At 38.3% G+C, this 16927-nt stretch overlaps 1 long non-coding RNA gene across 4 annotated transcripts in view; it reads left to right on the top strand.

Annotated features, from left to right (window-relative positions):
- The first annotated feature begins 3679 nt into the window (after nucleotides 1-3679).
- The window catches only part of LOC135294972 (uncharacterized), an 81933-nt gene continuing 68685 nt past the window's right edge, over nucleotides 3680-16927 (top strand). The window contains exon 1 of one of the 4 annotated variants that reach the window (XR_010357005.1): nucleotides 3680-4186. This is a non-coding gene — a long non-coding RNA (uncharacterized LOC135294972). The remainder of the gene's footprint in view (nucleotides 4187-16927) is intronic. The other 3 variants (XR_010357008.1, XR_010357007.1, XR_010357006.1) reach the window with 3 other exon arrangements.

Here is a 16927-nt window from a genome sequence, read left to right as displayed (position 1 = left end):
ATATTTATATTTTGAGTGTCATTATAGTATCTGAGTACTGTTCAAGGATTGAAAATACAAGTTATTTCCATAGCAGGAACATTTTAACAACACAGAGTACCTATTTACCATCTCAATAAATTCGGATGACAAAGGAAAGAGAAGTTCATGCATCATAATCCAAATCCTTAAAACAGATTTGACAGGAACCTGTGTAGTGGTGAAAGTCTGATATAAAGTATTTGTTCACTGCTTCTTCTGAAGAGTTAAATCAGAATTTCAAAATTGAAATGTTCTGTAGTTTAAAAATGCTTTCAGCTGACAAATATATAGTTGAGTAGCCCATAGTCTGCAGTAAGTTTGAAAACTTTTTTATAGTTATAGAAAGAGGTAGTATATTGCAAATCCTATCAATTTTAATTATTTCATTAATTTTCTTGGTTTGATTAATTTTACCTAAGAGATATCTAGAGTTGTGTATAAACAATGAATAATTTGATAATTTTTTGTGAACACAGGTAAAGAGTTGAAAGAGTTGTCCTGGAAGAATGCAACTGTTAGATGCTTGTTCTTAATTAAGAGGATTGAGTGGAGAGTCTAATCTCTGGAGAGGAAAGCATTTAAAAATAAACAATATTATATCACTTTTCTCTGGGTTCCAAAGCAGACCTCCCAGTTTTCATCCAACCCCATCCCTCTGATATGGTCACTGATATGCTCAGAGGCTGGAAGTGTATAAGGAACTATGCTGTAAACCACAAGTTTAAGTTTCAAAACTTTACATGTGCTAAGAGTTGTGATGGCACTGAACCCTGAAAGATCTTGTTTGTCATTGGCACAACATGCTTAGGGTGCAAATGGTTCCTAGCATTAATTTTTGGGACAATTTCAATGAATGATTGATGGCCAGCTCAGTGTTAGCCAGAACACATTATGTATGCCACATTCAGCACTCTCCTACATGGATGTCTGGGTTTTTTGCTCCAAGGTCACACGGATAGCCAAACTGCTGCAGCTCACAGGCAGAGTTGAGCTAACAAACCATAACAGCATTACACTCAGTGTCTGAAGCCAGCCTGGGAAGGACAAGGAATTTCTCTAAAAACTACATAATGTCTGTAACAGGCCAATATTATCATCCAAGGAGTCCAAGCAATTAAAAGGTTGTAGAGTTAGATGTGTTGAGATCAGAAAAATCTTTTGCATTTCTGAAAAATACGAGCATAACTATATGAGCATTTGGGTTTGAATTTATTGAAAAAAATCTCCTCTCTTCTGCCAGTTCATGTCATGGAACAGTCTCCCAGAGTATGAAAGCATGAACTGGGTCTTTTTCAGCTGAAATCATGGGAGCAGATGCACTGCAGGAATATACCTAGCGTGCTGTAGCTGCCAATAGCATGCAGTTCATAAAACCAGAGTGGAACTGAACTAAAAGCTCTTGAAGCACAAGAAATTTCAATGTCTCATTGTCAGCACAGTTGTTTTGCGCCTCAAAACTGTTTTATTTGTGCAGCACTACCTACTCATATAAACATAGCCATTGGCTGTTTCCACATGCAGTCTGTTTCTATGTATTTTCACTACCTGTATGTTTAATGGATGCCAGAGTGAGCTGCTACAGGCAATTGAAAATCTGACAGGACTGACAGTGTGGACACTGCTGTAAACTTTCCCAATGACTTTCAGAGCTTTTAGTAGTGGGACTGGTAGAGGGTCTTCTAAGTCTTGCAAGAAGTCCTCAGGGATTCTGTAATGTGGTTGTGACAGGCTCAGAAACCGCCCATGGCTTTGTCTGCACTTTTTGTTTTCAATTTCAATTCTAGTTGCCAGCATTCCCTAAACAGCTCTCTAAACAGTGTTGCGAAAAACTCACAGAATCCTAAAGAAAATCTTCCCTTTCCAATGCCCAAGACTTGACTGTGGGCTGGCTCTGAGAAAACTCCTCTTTAAATTAATTCACAACACCCATGTGCTAACAACTGTGCCTGCTCTTAAGTGCAACTAGGGAATCAGATAGTAGAGATATAACAGTTGTCACAGCAGTTTCCAGGCTTCTTCTTCAGGGAATTTCATCCATATGTTTCTCCTGCAGGGATCGTCATTTTTGGGGGAACTTCTGGCAGCCTGCTGCTGCAGGTGAGGGGTGGCTTCTGGAGGGTTTTGGTTCTACCAGCTCTGACAGTCAGCTTTTGTTAGCAGTTCCTGGAAGAGCCTGCACTTTTTCTTTCCAGCTGGTTGCTGCTACAGAAGGGTTTTTTTAATTTTCAAGGGGTTTTAGAAACTCTGCTGAAAGCTCTTTGAGCCTGCTTATCTGTGGTGCGGGTTTGCCAGAAGCCAGCAGCTGTCTGGGGACATCCGAGGCCCTGACCCACAGGGAACTCTGCAGGCAGTGTGCAGGTAGCGCCTGGTGCCTCTCCCTGGGGATGTGCTGAGGGTGTCCTTTCCTCTGGGAGGAGGGCTGTCCTTGAGGCACTGAGTCACCAAGTAAAGGAGCCCTGAGAGGAGATCACCAGACTGCACATTGCTTGTCTGGATGAGCAGAATATTGATGGAATTTAAGATTGCAAAAAGGAGAGTCTAAGCCCCATTACAGGTAGGAAGTATTGATGATGCCTTCTGTAGGCGGACCTAGAACAGAGGCAAGACAGAGTTTAAGAATAAATTAGGTATTTATTAAAAGGCCTCAGTGGATACACCTTGGGCAGCACAAGAGCACAGCCAGGGCTACAACCAAGATGAACCCAAAATGGTCACAAAATGGACAACCAGTCATGGGGTCTCACACTTCCATAAGCCCTGGTCCATTTTCATATTGGAGTTAATTGTCCAATTATATCTTTAGGTTATGAAGTCCCATCCTTATTGCTTTTCTTTCTTCAGTCCACGTTGTTTGTGCTCTTGGGCCTGAGATTTGGATCATTTGTCCTTGGTCCCCAGCTAGAGAAGGAATAGTTTTGTCTAGCTACTCTGTGAAGAGAGTTTACTATCCCCTAATATGAAGCTCAAAAATACACACTAAAGCAGTACAGAATCTGAAAAATATAAAAGCTAAAACCTGAGGCATCACTGGAAATGGCTGTGCACAGAGTACCGAATGGACCAGCATGATGAGGAAGATGGGAATGTTTGGCTTCTGGCAGCAGAGCTGCACTTCCAGAACAGGCCAGGCTGGATGGGGCTTGGAGCAACCTGGTCTAGTGGAAGGAGTTCCTGCCCATGGCAGGGGAGTTGGAGCTAAATGATCTTTAACATCACTTCCAACACTTAACCTTCTATGAATCTACGATTAATCTGTGATTTTCTTAGCCAGAATCACTCTTGTTGCCCTTCATGTCCTTCTGTCCCAGCTCCACCTGAGCTCTGGTTTGCCTACCCCTGTCCATTCTTGTAGGCACACAGTTTGTGGTAATCAGGAGTGGGGCTGGGCTGAGCCTCTTCCCCAATGGGTTACAGCTGTGAGAAGCAGGTGAGCAGCACTGAAAGCAATGAGCCATGGAGTGCCCAGGGGCACTGACCAACCACCAAAGGGAACAGAGAGCACACAGCTGCAATTCATGAAACATGAGGGTACAAAATATTGGGCTAAAGAACAAGAAGGGCAGCTGCATGAAGCCTTCTGATGTGGTATGGTGTTATTCTGTATTGGTTGAAACCTTCTGGAATTGTATGATGGTACTCTGTGTATTGTGGCTGTCTCAACTGTGACACGTTCCCGCTCAGATAATGTGCCTGCAATTCTCCTGGGTAGCCTGCCCCCTCTTTCACTAACTATGCACCTCTCTACATCCATAGAGGCCTTCTGCCCCTTTTTCTGAGCACCTTGTTCCAGTGCATCACCACCTTCATAGAGAAGAATTTTGTCCTAATATCCAAGATAAACCTGCCCTCTTTAAGATTGAAGCCATCTCCCCTTGTCCTATTACTATATGCCCTTGTAAAAAAAAAATCCCTTTTTGGCTTTCTTGTAAGTCCCTTCAGGTACTGGCAGGCTGCTGGAGGGTCTCCCAGGTGCCTTTTCTCAAGGCTGATGAGGCAGCTTATTAGTTCTCAGGGCTTGAAGACCTCATTGAGCCTCAGTTGCTCCTCCCAGCCCCACCTATGTCTTGCTCACAGGTTTAGGAGTCCAAGCTTGCTGTTAGCTGTTCCCCCTGTTGGTGCCTCTGCTGCTCTGATTTATTAACTGCATGGACTCCACACCAACACTGTGAGTAGTTTGGTTTTGGTTTTTTTTTTTTGAGTCTTGGTCCTGTCTCCTGGATGGTTCACTGATATATTACAAGCCACTCTGGTTTTGGTTCCTGCTTTTTCTGAGTGGATGTCCTGGACAGTCCCTGGATACAGCTCATTACTGTGATTTTTCTGTCTGTTGGCAGAACTTGCTACTGTCACCATCTTGCCATACTTAGGTACAGTGAGATTGTATGGATTTACGCAGGGAAAATTGTCATTGTTCAATGTATTTACATAGTGTGATGTGAATTTGGGCTGTGTAGTTAGGGAGAAAGTAGTGGATGCTAGTTTACCTTGATATTGACTTGCTAAATATTCATTTTATTACAGACATTTTCTGTGACAAAGGTTGCTGTTGCACTTGCTGTGGGTATTTTTGTTTGTTTGTTTGTTTTGTGATTTAATTGGAGGTTGGTGTTTTTTTATGTGCACAGGGTACATAAGAAGATAGAGACAGAAAATGATTGGTTACCTTTAATTCTTGTAGTTATCTCTGTTAATTAGAAATAACTTAATCAGATTATGTTAGATGAACCTGAGTGTTGATTGATGGTAGATATGTGCAACAGTATGATTTCCCTTTCTAAAGGAAACTGTTTTAATAAAAATTTTGTGGGTGGATTATTTTGTTCCTCTTTTGTTGATGGCAAAATGAGTTTTGTACTGATGGTGTGAGAGTATAAGGAAGGCTGTAGTAAAAGCATCTGTGATATTCTCAAATATTTCTCACTGCGCTCTGAAGGAAGACCTTGAGGTATTGTCAGGGACTACAATGCAGCAAATAATATGATGGGCAGACTTATGAGCACTGTAATTTCTGACTTAATTCTAAACAGCTGCATTATGGTAAATGAAAAGTGTGAGCAGTGTATTTTGCTTTTATAACCATTGAAGCTTAAATGTGATTCTCTGGAGATGATAAACAACCTTAAGTTTTTTGTGTTTGTTTAGGTCCCTAGAAACATGCTAGCATCACAAAACTCTGCTCTGTGCCTTAGGGTTTGGTTTTTGGATGTATTTTATTGTTTGAAAATGTTTATGAAACTCCTGATTATCTGGGCACTGTTATGGCAGTATATATTTTTTTTTATCAATCTAAATTTTCTTCTAGTGATCATGGATACAGATTCTCATCCATACTCACTTTATACAGTCACATTACCTACTGTATGGGACCAAATGTAAAAATAATTGTGATACATGGGAGATCCACTACATTAAAAGTGCTTCCCTTTGTATCTTGGCTATCTCCATTATTGTAGCTAGTCCAAATCTGGGCAGATACAGAGGGAAAAAAATAACAAAAAATGTCAGAGACTTCAAGTTTTCTGCTAGGTTAGGTGGATTTTTCAGTGTCTTAACTATTTCAAGCAGAAGTGATCATGTAAAATTTTTAACTTCTGGCAACACTGTGCTCTTGAATGATTCCTAGATGTCTATTCTCTAAGGATGTTGTGTTATAATTCACTAGAGAGTCTGGTGTTTGCCTCGTGGACTCCTGACTGCTGTCCCAGAGTTCTTGCTTTAATTTCAGAAGGTGAAACTTCTAAACAGATTTGTTTCAAGAACAGACAGGGGGGGTAAGGATGAAAACAGAGATAATTTGCTGCTTAAGACCTGTATAAGAGAAGGGCAAACTTTTCTTGTCCCATAATTTTCCCAGAGTATTTTATAGAAATAATTTTGGGTGCTAATCTGTGGGAATAGAAAGCCTGGGTTGACATCTCAGGAGAGGAGTGCTTTGACTGTAATGCAGAGATGATCATGTCAGTGACAAATTCCAGATGTTTGTAGCTGAACAGCCTGGTCTGTAACCTCTGTTAGGTACTGAGATACTGTGCTCTTCATCAATTTCCATAGTTAATGGCAGAGACTCCCATGTCTACATATTAGAGCTCTTTTTCTTCACTTAAAAACAGAAGTGGTTGTAAGAAAATTAAGATAGCTGTAAGAATTTTCTATATATACCTTGGCATCCTTTCTTTTGGAACTCTATAGTTAGCAAAAAACAGCTATTATGCCTTTCAATGAAGTAGCTTTGTGATGTGGTGCTCATCATAACAAGGGGATTGATGTCCCAAAAAATCACTTTGCTCTGAACCTTAAAAATACAGTCTTCATAAAAAGATCATGAAAGTATCATTTAGAAAATAATTCCTGTGGAAACAAATACTTATTTTGGAAGAGTATGGGATAAATCAGATTTCAGTTCATTTGTTGTTATTTCACCTATAGAGGTGAAATGAGCTAAATGCTGGTAACCTCCAACATTTCATTCATAATTAGGGTTATATGACCTTAAATTCACCTGAGAGAGGTTCACATTGCTGTTAATTCACTTTGGTTCAGTCATTATTGTTTACTCTACGAAGAAATCCAAATTGAGGATGAATCTACTACAGAGCTTTCAATGAAACTGAATCATAGTAGGAAAATATCTCTTGAAAGAGAAGTGGAATAATTTATGTTTTTTGTTCCTGAAGATGGGACTTTTATCCAACATTGTTTTTACCAGTGACTGCTTTCCTTTACTCATTGCAGAGTGCTCTTAGCTTGTGGCTCATAGAGAACACTGTCAAATACAATATTTTCTCAACTAGTTTATTTATTGATGTGGTTTGATGCCAGGCTGGGCATTGTGGATGTGACTCACTAAAACTCTCTGAATTGTAATAGTGGAAGGTTTAATCTCACTAGATACTGGAAATCTGTGCTTTGCAGTCTGCTACCTTTGCTTTTTTCCCCACCTCTCTTTTTCCTTATATCAATCTCATAGCTGATGCATCATGACACTTAAAAAAATGAATTATTAGATGCATTAAAATTTGCAGTACAAACAGCAGAATATAAAATTAAAATAACCCTCCTGAGAGAGTCATATCCCCAAGCTTCCTAATTACTCTATGAAGATATCTCCTTCAGCAGCTTCCACTGGCTCAAAGAGGTCATGGGGGAATTAGCTACTGCTATTTTTAAAAGTCAGCAATTACAATCTCCATCTACATAATCATGAATTACATCATCAGTATTCTGCCCACTGCCCACACAAGAGGGTTTTCCATCCCCAATGATATAATAGCTGTAGTAAAAGAAACTTGAAATCAGAAAGGGTCAGAGGAGCTTAAAGCTATGGCTACTTAGACCACATTAAATTCTCTGACTCTGAGACTTGCTGCACCTGGCATTCCAATTTGACTCTTTTTTTTTTAATTATATTTTTCAACTTCAAATTCATATAAATTAATGCCACAGTAAACCTCTATGGAAAACCTCACCACTTATAATTTCTGGGAGTTATTATTAAGTACATGATCTCAAGGATTGCTATTGGAAATTGTATTTATTCCCTCTTCTAACTTCTACTCTAAGATATATGTGCTTCATAATTTGTTTTGACATTTTACTGACAAGAATTCTTCCTCTTACTGTTTGTGATCTGACAATGTCTTATGATTTGTTTGCTCAAATGATAACCTAAAAAACTACCTATAAGTATTCTACTAATGTAGTATAATAATTTAAACAAAAGATCTCTTAGAAAGTATCTTATTTACTTTTATATCTTATTTAAGATTTTCATCATGTCTTGTATTTTCCTTACTTTGAATTAAAGAAAATAGTTTATTTGGAGAAAACAAACAAACAAGCCCTTATATTGTATTCAAAGCCATTCTGCTGTTTTGTCTGGTTTTTCTTTCAGTATTTTCAATCTTTATTCATAGCATACTTAAGATGCACAGTCTGTTTAATATTTATATTGCTTACAGTCCACTAAACAGAAAATAAGCTTGTAAGATTTTTCTTCTTTTGACATCTTCACAGGGTTCAGTTGCTCATAAGAATAGTTTGAAGTGAACAGTAAAAGTTAGACATTTCAGCATCCCTGGTTAGCAAATTCAAATAGTGAAATAAATCAAGAGTGCAAGTATATGGACTGACTACTAAACACAAGATAAAGCCATGAACCACTCTAGGAAATTCTTAGGGTAGAGATTTTTTTTTTTTCTTCCTCTCTCCCCGTCAGTAAAGTAATTCTCTCTTATCAAGTGTACCCTGACCTCATATAGTATGTTATTTAATATAGATCTTTATATCTTTAAAAAAAAAACAACAAACAAACAAAAAACAAAGCAAGCAAATAAACACAAGCTGTCTACTCCCCATCACATACCCCAGTTATCCATTCAACCCTGATAGAGTTAAACCCAGCCAGGGAGTGTCAAGGGCAATAAAACAAGCTCCTATAGAGATGTCAATGATAAAAGGAGGAATTGGAAAAAAATCTGGGCCCTCTTTCCAAGGACACAGGAGACCTGGTTGTTTGGGACATGGAGAAAGCTGAGTTACTTGATGCACTTTTGTGCATCCTTCTCCATCGTCAAGTGCTCCAACCACACTGATCAGAAGACAAAGGCAGGGGCTGGGAGGAAGAACAATCACCCACTGTGGGAGAAGATCAGGTTCAAGGCCATCTAAGGTTCTTGAAGGTCCTGGATCCATGGATCCTGATGAGACACATCTGCAGGTCCTGACGGAACTGTCAGAGGAGTGGCTAAACCACTTTCTACTCTATTTAAGAAGTTGTGGCAGCTCAGTGCAGTTCCCACTGACTGAAAAAGCATTCCTTGTCCGCTGTATTCACCCAGCATTTGTTCACTTCTGTAATGCCACAGCTGCAGAAATAGTCTTCAAAGTACAAAAACTGGAATCATGTTTATTCCATTAGAGGCAAAAATATAATTTCCAACAGGAGCTGACAAATAATTCATTGTGTGGCTTTTGTTCATGCACCTCCTACTTCTTTTGGAGTAGTTTTCTTTGGAAACTCTAATGAGTATGCTTCTAATTTGACATTTGAAATGCAAACCTTGTAGATTTCCCTTTTCTTAGTATTCAGACCAACTTTGTTTTGTAGAATATGTTTGCGATTTTTGTATTTTACTTGCTGGAATATTAATGAATATGCATATGCACGCATTAGCGTATAAACATTCTTGTCATGGTTAGAGTGGCTTGAGAAGAGATAATAGAGAAAACTGTAAGAAAATAACCTGAAACTTCTTAATTAATAGATTTCTGGTTTATCAAGATCACATTTTCATGCCTTTTTTTTTTCCTGTGGTTTTCTTCTGCTGATTGAACTAAGACCATCCATGCAAGTTAATATCCCATGTAACTTGGAGGACATATTACTAATAAATATTACACCAAGACCCTTATTTTTACAGAGCAGGCACAGAAGATTTTAGAAATTCAGTGACAAATGTCTGGATAACTTTATCACCTATTTATCAGTTTAGCACAGACATTCTTGCTGAAGCCCACTAAAATGGGAAATGACATAGATGATGCACCCTCAGTGCTTCAGGAAGGATCAGACTATCTTTCCCTGCGAATTTACGAAAATAATTCATCTTTTTTCACCTTTACATTATGAGGAGACACAGCTTCTTTAGATTGTACTCTAGATGAGTATCTGAAAGAAGCAGGGCTTTATTAAAACAGAATTTTAACTTGAGGAGGAGACAAGTTTCCTTGATTTTATTTCCCTTTTTGGTGAACGACCTTCGGTGTCATTCAAGCATAAGTTTCTCACTCCTGCTACAAGGGGAAGAAATTATAGAAGCTAAACTTTTTGGCTGAAGCTCAATACATTGAAATGCTTGAGGCAATAAAAATATCTGAAACAAGATTATGAGAGTTAGCTGCCACATACAGCTGGGCCGTGTGTCTGCTTGAGACAGACCCTGAACTTTTACTGTCTCCGTAATGGACTCAGTTGAATGTTATCCAAGAGCTGGGTTGGGTCATTTCTGAATGCCTTTTGCTTCTGCTTTGTCTGCTTTGCAATAAATTATTTGATATCTGCTACTTTTATCTTGTGCTAATTATAGTGAACTAGCCTCAAAAGGTTAAAAAGAAAGAGGGAGGGGCAGAGGGAACAGGAGGCGTGAACAGATGGTTCTTGGTCAGTAGGTAAAACAATTTGTCTAAAGAGGAATGTGGGATTTGTGCTAGAGACAATGTGATGGTTTTCTTATATTTTTTATTGAAATATGATTTAATTTTTCTCTCTTTATTGCTCAGCTGTTCTAAACACAGCTATATTGTTTCAACCAAGGACATGGTGGTGGATGGATTAGTTTAACTGTTGTGAATTGCTGAAATTCTTGTAAATAATTATGAGCCATATTTTGGTTTATGATTTGGTATTCCAGAACAGTTTTTATTATTAAAGTGTGTAAAATAAGAGGTTTTTGATGTCTTGGATGACATGCAAATTACTTCTGAACTCTAGGAATCACAGCAATTCACAAGAAGTTATTTTGTTACCTCTGGAAAATTTCCATGTAATATGTATTTCATTCCAGAATGGGTATTAGTAAACTGCCTGCTGTACACCTTCTGACGTAATAAGAGTCAACCCTGTAGTAAAGTTGTTAATTTCTTGCTTTTCCTTCATTGTCTTGATTAAAAATATTAATGTAGCAAAAATACTGAATGTACTTTTCAGGAATTTGTCATAAGCATTTATGAATTTTCCCTGGTGTGGTTTTTTGGGTTTTTTTTCTCCCCCTGCTTGCTTGGGGCTTCTTTCTTGTTGATTTTTGGTGGTTTTTTTGGGAGGGGGGGATGGGTGATTGTTGTTTTATTTTCTTTTCTTGTTTTCTTCAGTTGCACTACTCCTTCATGCAGCTTTTATACAGAACATTTTTCTGTGGGTGACCAGGCAAACACATTTCTCTTAATCCCCTATTTAAGCACATAACAGATTTGAGACATGGACTAAAAATAGGCTGGAAAAACCACTTTGGGATAAATTTTTTACACAAAATGTAGTTAGCCTGTGACCATTCCTTAAGCTTGCGACCTGTGAGCCTGTGACCGTTTCCTTAACCATACTTCAACCTGTCTCTAAAAGATACCAAGACTGTTCCTACCATGGAGTAATTGCATGGGGCTAAATATGTCAGTTCCACCTGTGTGGTTGCATGATTTGTGACTTCTGTAGCTGCTCAACCTTAAACGTCGGTGTGGAAAATGGCAGCTCAAGGAGTAGTGGCAGAAAACCTCACCAGTGAGTGATGACAGCAGAATGTGTCCCTGGTGATCTCGAGAAACTGGAGCAAAATTGACCTGAGCGTTCCATGAAGGTCATGTCCTGTTTAGAATCAGGGCTTGTGGTACCTGAAGGTTTTTTGGTGTGTTACCATTGCAGAAAAACAACAGGTGCATCTGGTAGAATCTCACAAAATTATGTTGCTGGGAAATAAAAAATATCTTGAACAGTATCGAGAAAATATTTCCCTGTTGTCTTCACAAACCCCTTATTTCATTTCGTTTGCATGCTAGTGACTTGAAATGAATCAGGTTAAATGGAAAGACATTTTTGGATAAACTAGAGTGTTAAGTGGTCTGGGTAATAAATTTTCCAAGCAAAATAAATATTTAAAAAGATCTGTAGTAGATAATTTGTAATTGTTTGAACTAAATATCATGTGTTGGCAGAAAGTACGTTTGTTTGGGGTTTTTTTAAGGAAAAACATATCAAAATAGTAGATCACATAAGAACTTTAACTTCATAAATTAGAAATTAGATGCTAAAAATTGTCAATTTTTTGACCTAATTTTGCCCAACAATGACTCTTACTTTTCAACTGTTCTTTTTTTAGTTTTTGAAAAAGGATCTGGAATGTGATCCCAAAAGGCTGAGAAGTTGGAGATAGGAATTTTCTTGGTAAATCTGTCACTCTGCTCATGTTTGACCAGAAACAAATTTTCTTATGAACTTCAGATGCCTAAAATATTAAGAAGAAAAAAAAATTATCTGAGTTTGAATAGGAATAGTATCCCTTAAAATATCTTTAAAATTTCTGTTCACAGGATATATTTTGGGAAAAGAAAAAATGGGAGATCTTTCCTTTTGGAAATGAGATATTTATTTTATTCTCCATTTAACTTTAAAAATTAGTTGTATCTGGCTGACATTCCAGTAGACAGTAAAATCTTTGAGTCGGAGGCATTATTTACTTGTGGTCTGCCTGTCATGCTGGAGTTCTGCTCTTACCAGGCTGCTATAGGAATTACTTCAGCAAGATTCAATGAATCAGTGTTCAATAAAACATTTAAGATTAGATACTTTTATGTTTATATTTATATATCTCCTGATATATTCTACTTGCAAATTATTAAATATTAACTAGCTGTGGGATGTATCTACGTAAAGAGAAGAATAACATACAGTCTGTAAACACTGTATTATTTGTGTGTTGTATTAAGATATACCTCTGCTTCAGCAATTACAGAAGAGACGGCAGAATTTCAAAGTTTTTTTTATTATTTCTTGGGCATAAAAGAACTAAATGATTGGTGATTGAAATTGTTATTAGGTTTCTAAGCAAGAGTTTAAGGCCTTTTCATTATTTCAGTTGGAATGTTATAGCAATTATGACAGGTAAAACTCAACTATATTGTAGTTTTCCTACTCTCCCATCCCGTTCTTAGAGGAGCAAAAATTACCTGAGCTAGAGCAATGAAAAAAAATTGTTCAGATGAGAACTTTATGTCAACAGAAACTTGCAATAATCTTCATTGTTTTCAGTCACATATATCCATTCTAATATATACTTATCTGTATGATAATTATATCATGGAGTGAAACAACTGAACTGACCATTCAGTTGATTTTTTTTTTTGTGGATTTTTAGGTTTTGGGTTGGTGGGGTGTTTTTTTGTGGGGTTTTTTTTGTGTGGGTTTTTTTTTGTTGTTGTTGTTGTTGTTTTGTTTTTGTTGGTTTTTTTTTTTTAGCTTTCCTCTATGAGGGGTGAGGTATTTGGAGTATGTAGGATCAGACAAGATCAGAATGTGGTTTTTGTTCACTCTAGTCAGGGAAACCTACCATAAGAGCAACTTTGGACACTGTCTTTTGGCTTGATGACTTTAGCAGCGAACTTGTCAATATTAAGCCAAGATTAAATTTAAATTACTTTCCATCATTTTTTTCTGTTTAATCTTGCTGTGTCTCATAATAAATACAAAAATAAAGTTAATACTTAAATTTTAAGGCAAATTTTCTATATCATATCTACAGTAAAATTCATGTATTAAAATTAACACAGCTTACATATTTAAAAATATAACCTGCTGCCATGTCCAGAAAGATAAAGAATGCAAGCAGGAAAAACAGAGTAGAAATATTAATATTATAATGCTGAGTCACAAAGCATAGAGGGAGTGTTGGGACCTTCATAAGATGAGTTCTTCATGTAGTCCAAGGACCCAGAGTTATTCTGTCATAATATTTAATATGCAAGACACATGAGCTCATTAGTAGAGCTCAAAACTCTATCAAATTACCTCTAGTAAACAACTTGAGAAAGACTCTTCATCTCTTATGCCTTTGAAGGCAATTGGGTGGGGGGGAGGGATTGGGGGAGAAGAGCACAAAGGCCTCAAAAGCTTTAGTTTTAATTAGTTCAAAGAGCAACCTTCCTGTTGAAATGTTATTGGCTATCGTGGCAATCTTGTTAAATAAATTACTTTAAGTTATTTCCCATGACAAGCCTCTGATAAAGCAACATGTTGAAAATTTGTTGCCCACTGCAAGGAGCTCTGTTGTGGCTAAGTTGTAGAGGGAATGGAATAAGTTCAAGTTCGTGTACTTCATGTACTGAGGTAGATATCTGATTTTTACAAATATTTTAAGGCACAGGGTGTGATAACAGAAACTCCTGATTATTTATTAATCATTAAAAGCTTTTGGTTTTGCTGCAGTGTGCATCATGATATGGTGTGCATGGCCTCATGTGAGCTCTATAAACCTTATACATAACTATAATTCCCTCTGGAGCAGTTTGTGTGAGATGACACAGACTGAACACATGCAGGCTTTTGATGGCACTGGGTGTCACTTGCTTCATTATTTCCAATAGAAACTCTAACCCCACAGTTTTAGAAGGTTATCCAAAGGATTGGCACCACTTTTATCAAATGTCTCTCTATTTGTCTTTATAACACTTAGGCTAGTTTCTTTATTTAAGATGAGTTTTTCTGTGAGATTTGCTTGAAATTTCTCTTTCCCAAATGAAGCGATGATGAATGTGCCCAAATTCATTCAAGTATAGAAAACTTTCTGACCTGAGCTGGTGTATTTTTATAAATATATCCAAGACTAGGGTGCATTGTAGACATACCACATTGGTAAATATTGGCATTATTTCTTAAATTTTTTCTGTTCATTGAATACAGAGTGTAATCACCACACATACACCACAACAACAACAAGAAAAAGATCGAATGCTGGTACTTCTCACTTCAATTTTGGTAATGTTGGAGCTGCTGGGATTCTCGGGTATAAGAAAACCAGTGAGATTCTAAAGGCTTGACACTGAGGTATCTCAAGGTATATTCACCAGGATAGGACCACCCCAAAACAGAATTACTTAATTTCTCCATATCTTTTTTCCTGTTAGTAAACTAGTGCGTGAAAAGAAAGGCTTTGCAAAGTATCAACTAGGCTTGGTAGTTTAACTCTCTAGTTCCCTTCAGTCTCCACTGAGGGTTCCAGGGAATGAAGATGATTGGAACTTGCCCCCTGCTGTTCCTCTGACAGCTTTTGTTGCGTGGCTTGCCCCACAATGTACAAGGCTGAATGATTTCTGTGGTAATTTTCTGCAGTAACTTCTTGCTGTAGAAAGGTCTGAGCTATTCCTGCAGAATTTCAATCAACAGGGGTTTTTTCCTCTTTTTTTTTCTTTCTTTCCTGTCAGAGTCCAGAACCATGGAATTACATTTAATGCAACTGAAATTTGTTTTAATCAAGCAGTAGCATTTTTATACTCTTTCAATAATTTAAGCTGCAATACAGAGGATCTAGCTGTGGTGCTGAAATAATTACTCACGTATATATATTTTACTGGGGAGAGAACTGCAACAGGAACATGGAGAGGTAATTTAAGGATTTTCAGTCCTTTTCTTTCCTGCAGTTCTCTGCAGATAAAGAGATGGGCAAAGAAGAACTATCTGAATTTTAACAAAGGTAAAAGCAGGGCCCTGCCTTTACCCAGTTTTTTCTGGGGGGGAATAACTCCAGGCACCAGCACAGGCTGGGGCTAACCTGCTGGGAACAAGCTCTGTGGGGAAGGACCTGGTGGCCACTTAGCTGTCCATGTGTCACCAGTGTGTCCTGGAGGCCAAGAAATCCAAGGTGTCGTGGATTGCATCAGGAAGAGCAGTTTCAGCAGGTCAGGGAAGCGATCCTGCCCCTCTCCTCAGCCCAGCCTCATCTGGAGTGCTGTGTCCAGTTCTGGGCTCCTCAGCACAGGAGAGAGAGACATGGAGCTCCTGGAGCAGCTCCAAAGGTGATGAAGGGACAGGAGCATCTCTCTTATGAGCAAAGGCTGAGGGAGCAGGGCCTGTTCAGCCTCAGGAAGAGAAGACTGAGAGGGGACCTCATCCATGTCTGGAATTATCTGAAAGGAGGGTGTCCAGAAGATGGTGGTGGTACAAACTGGTGCCAAGCAATAAGGTAGGATGTAATGGGCAGAAACTGATGCACAGAATGTTCCACTTGAACCCAAGGAAGGACTTATTGGGCAATCTGCTCCTCTGTGTGGTCATCTGAATCAGAGAGGGTGTGGGGTCCCCCTCAATGCAGATATTCAGGAACAGTCTGGCATCAGTTCTGTGTCTCATGCTCTGGAATGATCCTGCCTGAGCAGGGTGGTTGGACCAGATGACCTGATGGCTGTGGTCCCTTCCACCCTCACGCATTGTGTGATTCTGTGCTTGTAAACAGTTTACAGAATTGAGCAAGTAAAACGGTAAGACACAACATTTCTGAGCTTTGTTCATAGTCTGGCTTTTGTGCTTTTCCTGTAGGATTGCCTCAGTCTGCATCCTCTGATCTCTGTCATTCCTTGAAGCTCAAAAAGACTGCTGAATGGTTTCCAGGTGCTTCTGTACTATTTTAAGAGCAGCTTATTATTCTTATTCCTTCATTGAAATAATATTCTGTCACTTCGTCTTGCTATATATCTTTAGGTATAATGCTAATGATGATCCTCTCCTACCTCTTTATTACTTTTTAGCTTCTTATTTTTTCTTTTTTTTTCTTTATATTATTTTAATTTAGAGACTTTGTGACTGTTCTAAACAAGACAACGTTGAAGTACAAATAGAACCTGAGAATGTGTTGTTAGTCTTAATTAAAATTAAATATCTGGTCAGATACCTTAGATATAAGGACAGTACTGGTCTGATAACTTGGCGGGGGGGGAAAGAGATGAAAATGGAAGTGAATAATATAGGCGCAGGAAAGCTGTGGAAGAACAGCAAATACAAAGGGAGATTTTACTAAGCAGTTAATGCCACAGGTTGATTACAGTTTGGGAAGGAAGAGAGGCAGGGACAGCACTGCAGCCATTAGAGGAAGTTTGAATCTAACAATTAGCATCCACTGAGGAACAGAAAACCATGTATTATGTGGCAAGCTACTTATGCTTGTTGTGGCAGGTATTTGTCTGGTGGAATATGCTTTCAGGCTAACTTATTCCCCATTGTAGGGTGTCACGATTCTGCTCAAAAACAAAGGCATGCTTCTAAAGGTTATTATAGGAAACTTACAAATTCAACAGGTTTCACAACAGGGTTCAGGCCTTGCATTGTTCTACTGCTGTTTTCTGATTCATTTTCCCCTCAATGATCTGCCTTGTT

Source organism: Passer domesticus, chromosome 2 (assembly GCF_036417665.1).
Source record: "Passer domesticus isolate bPasDom1 chromosome 2, bPasDom1.hap1, whole genome shotgun sequence".
NCBI classification, from domain to species: Eukaryota; Metazoa; Chordata; class Aves; order Passeriformes; family Passeridae; genus Passer; species Passer domesticus.
The sequence above is the reverse complement of the archived record's forward strand: the minus strand, read 5'-3'. Positions and strand labels throughout refer to the sequence as shown.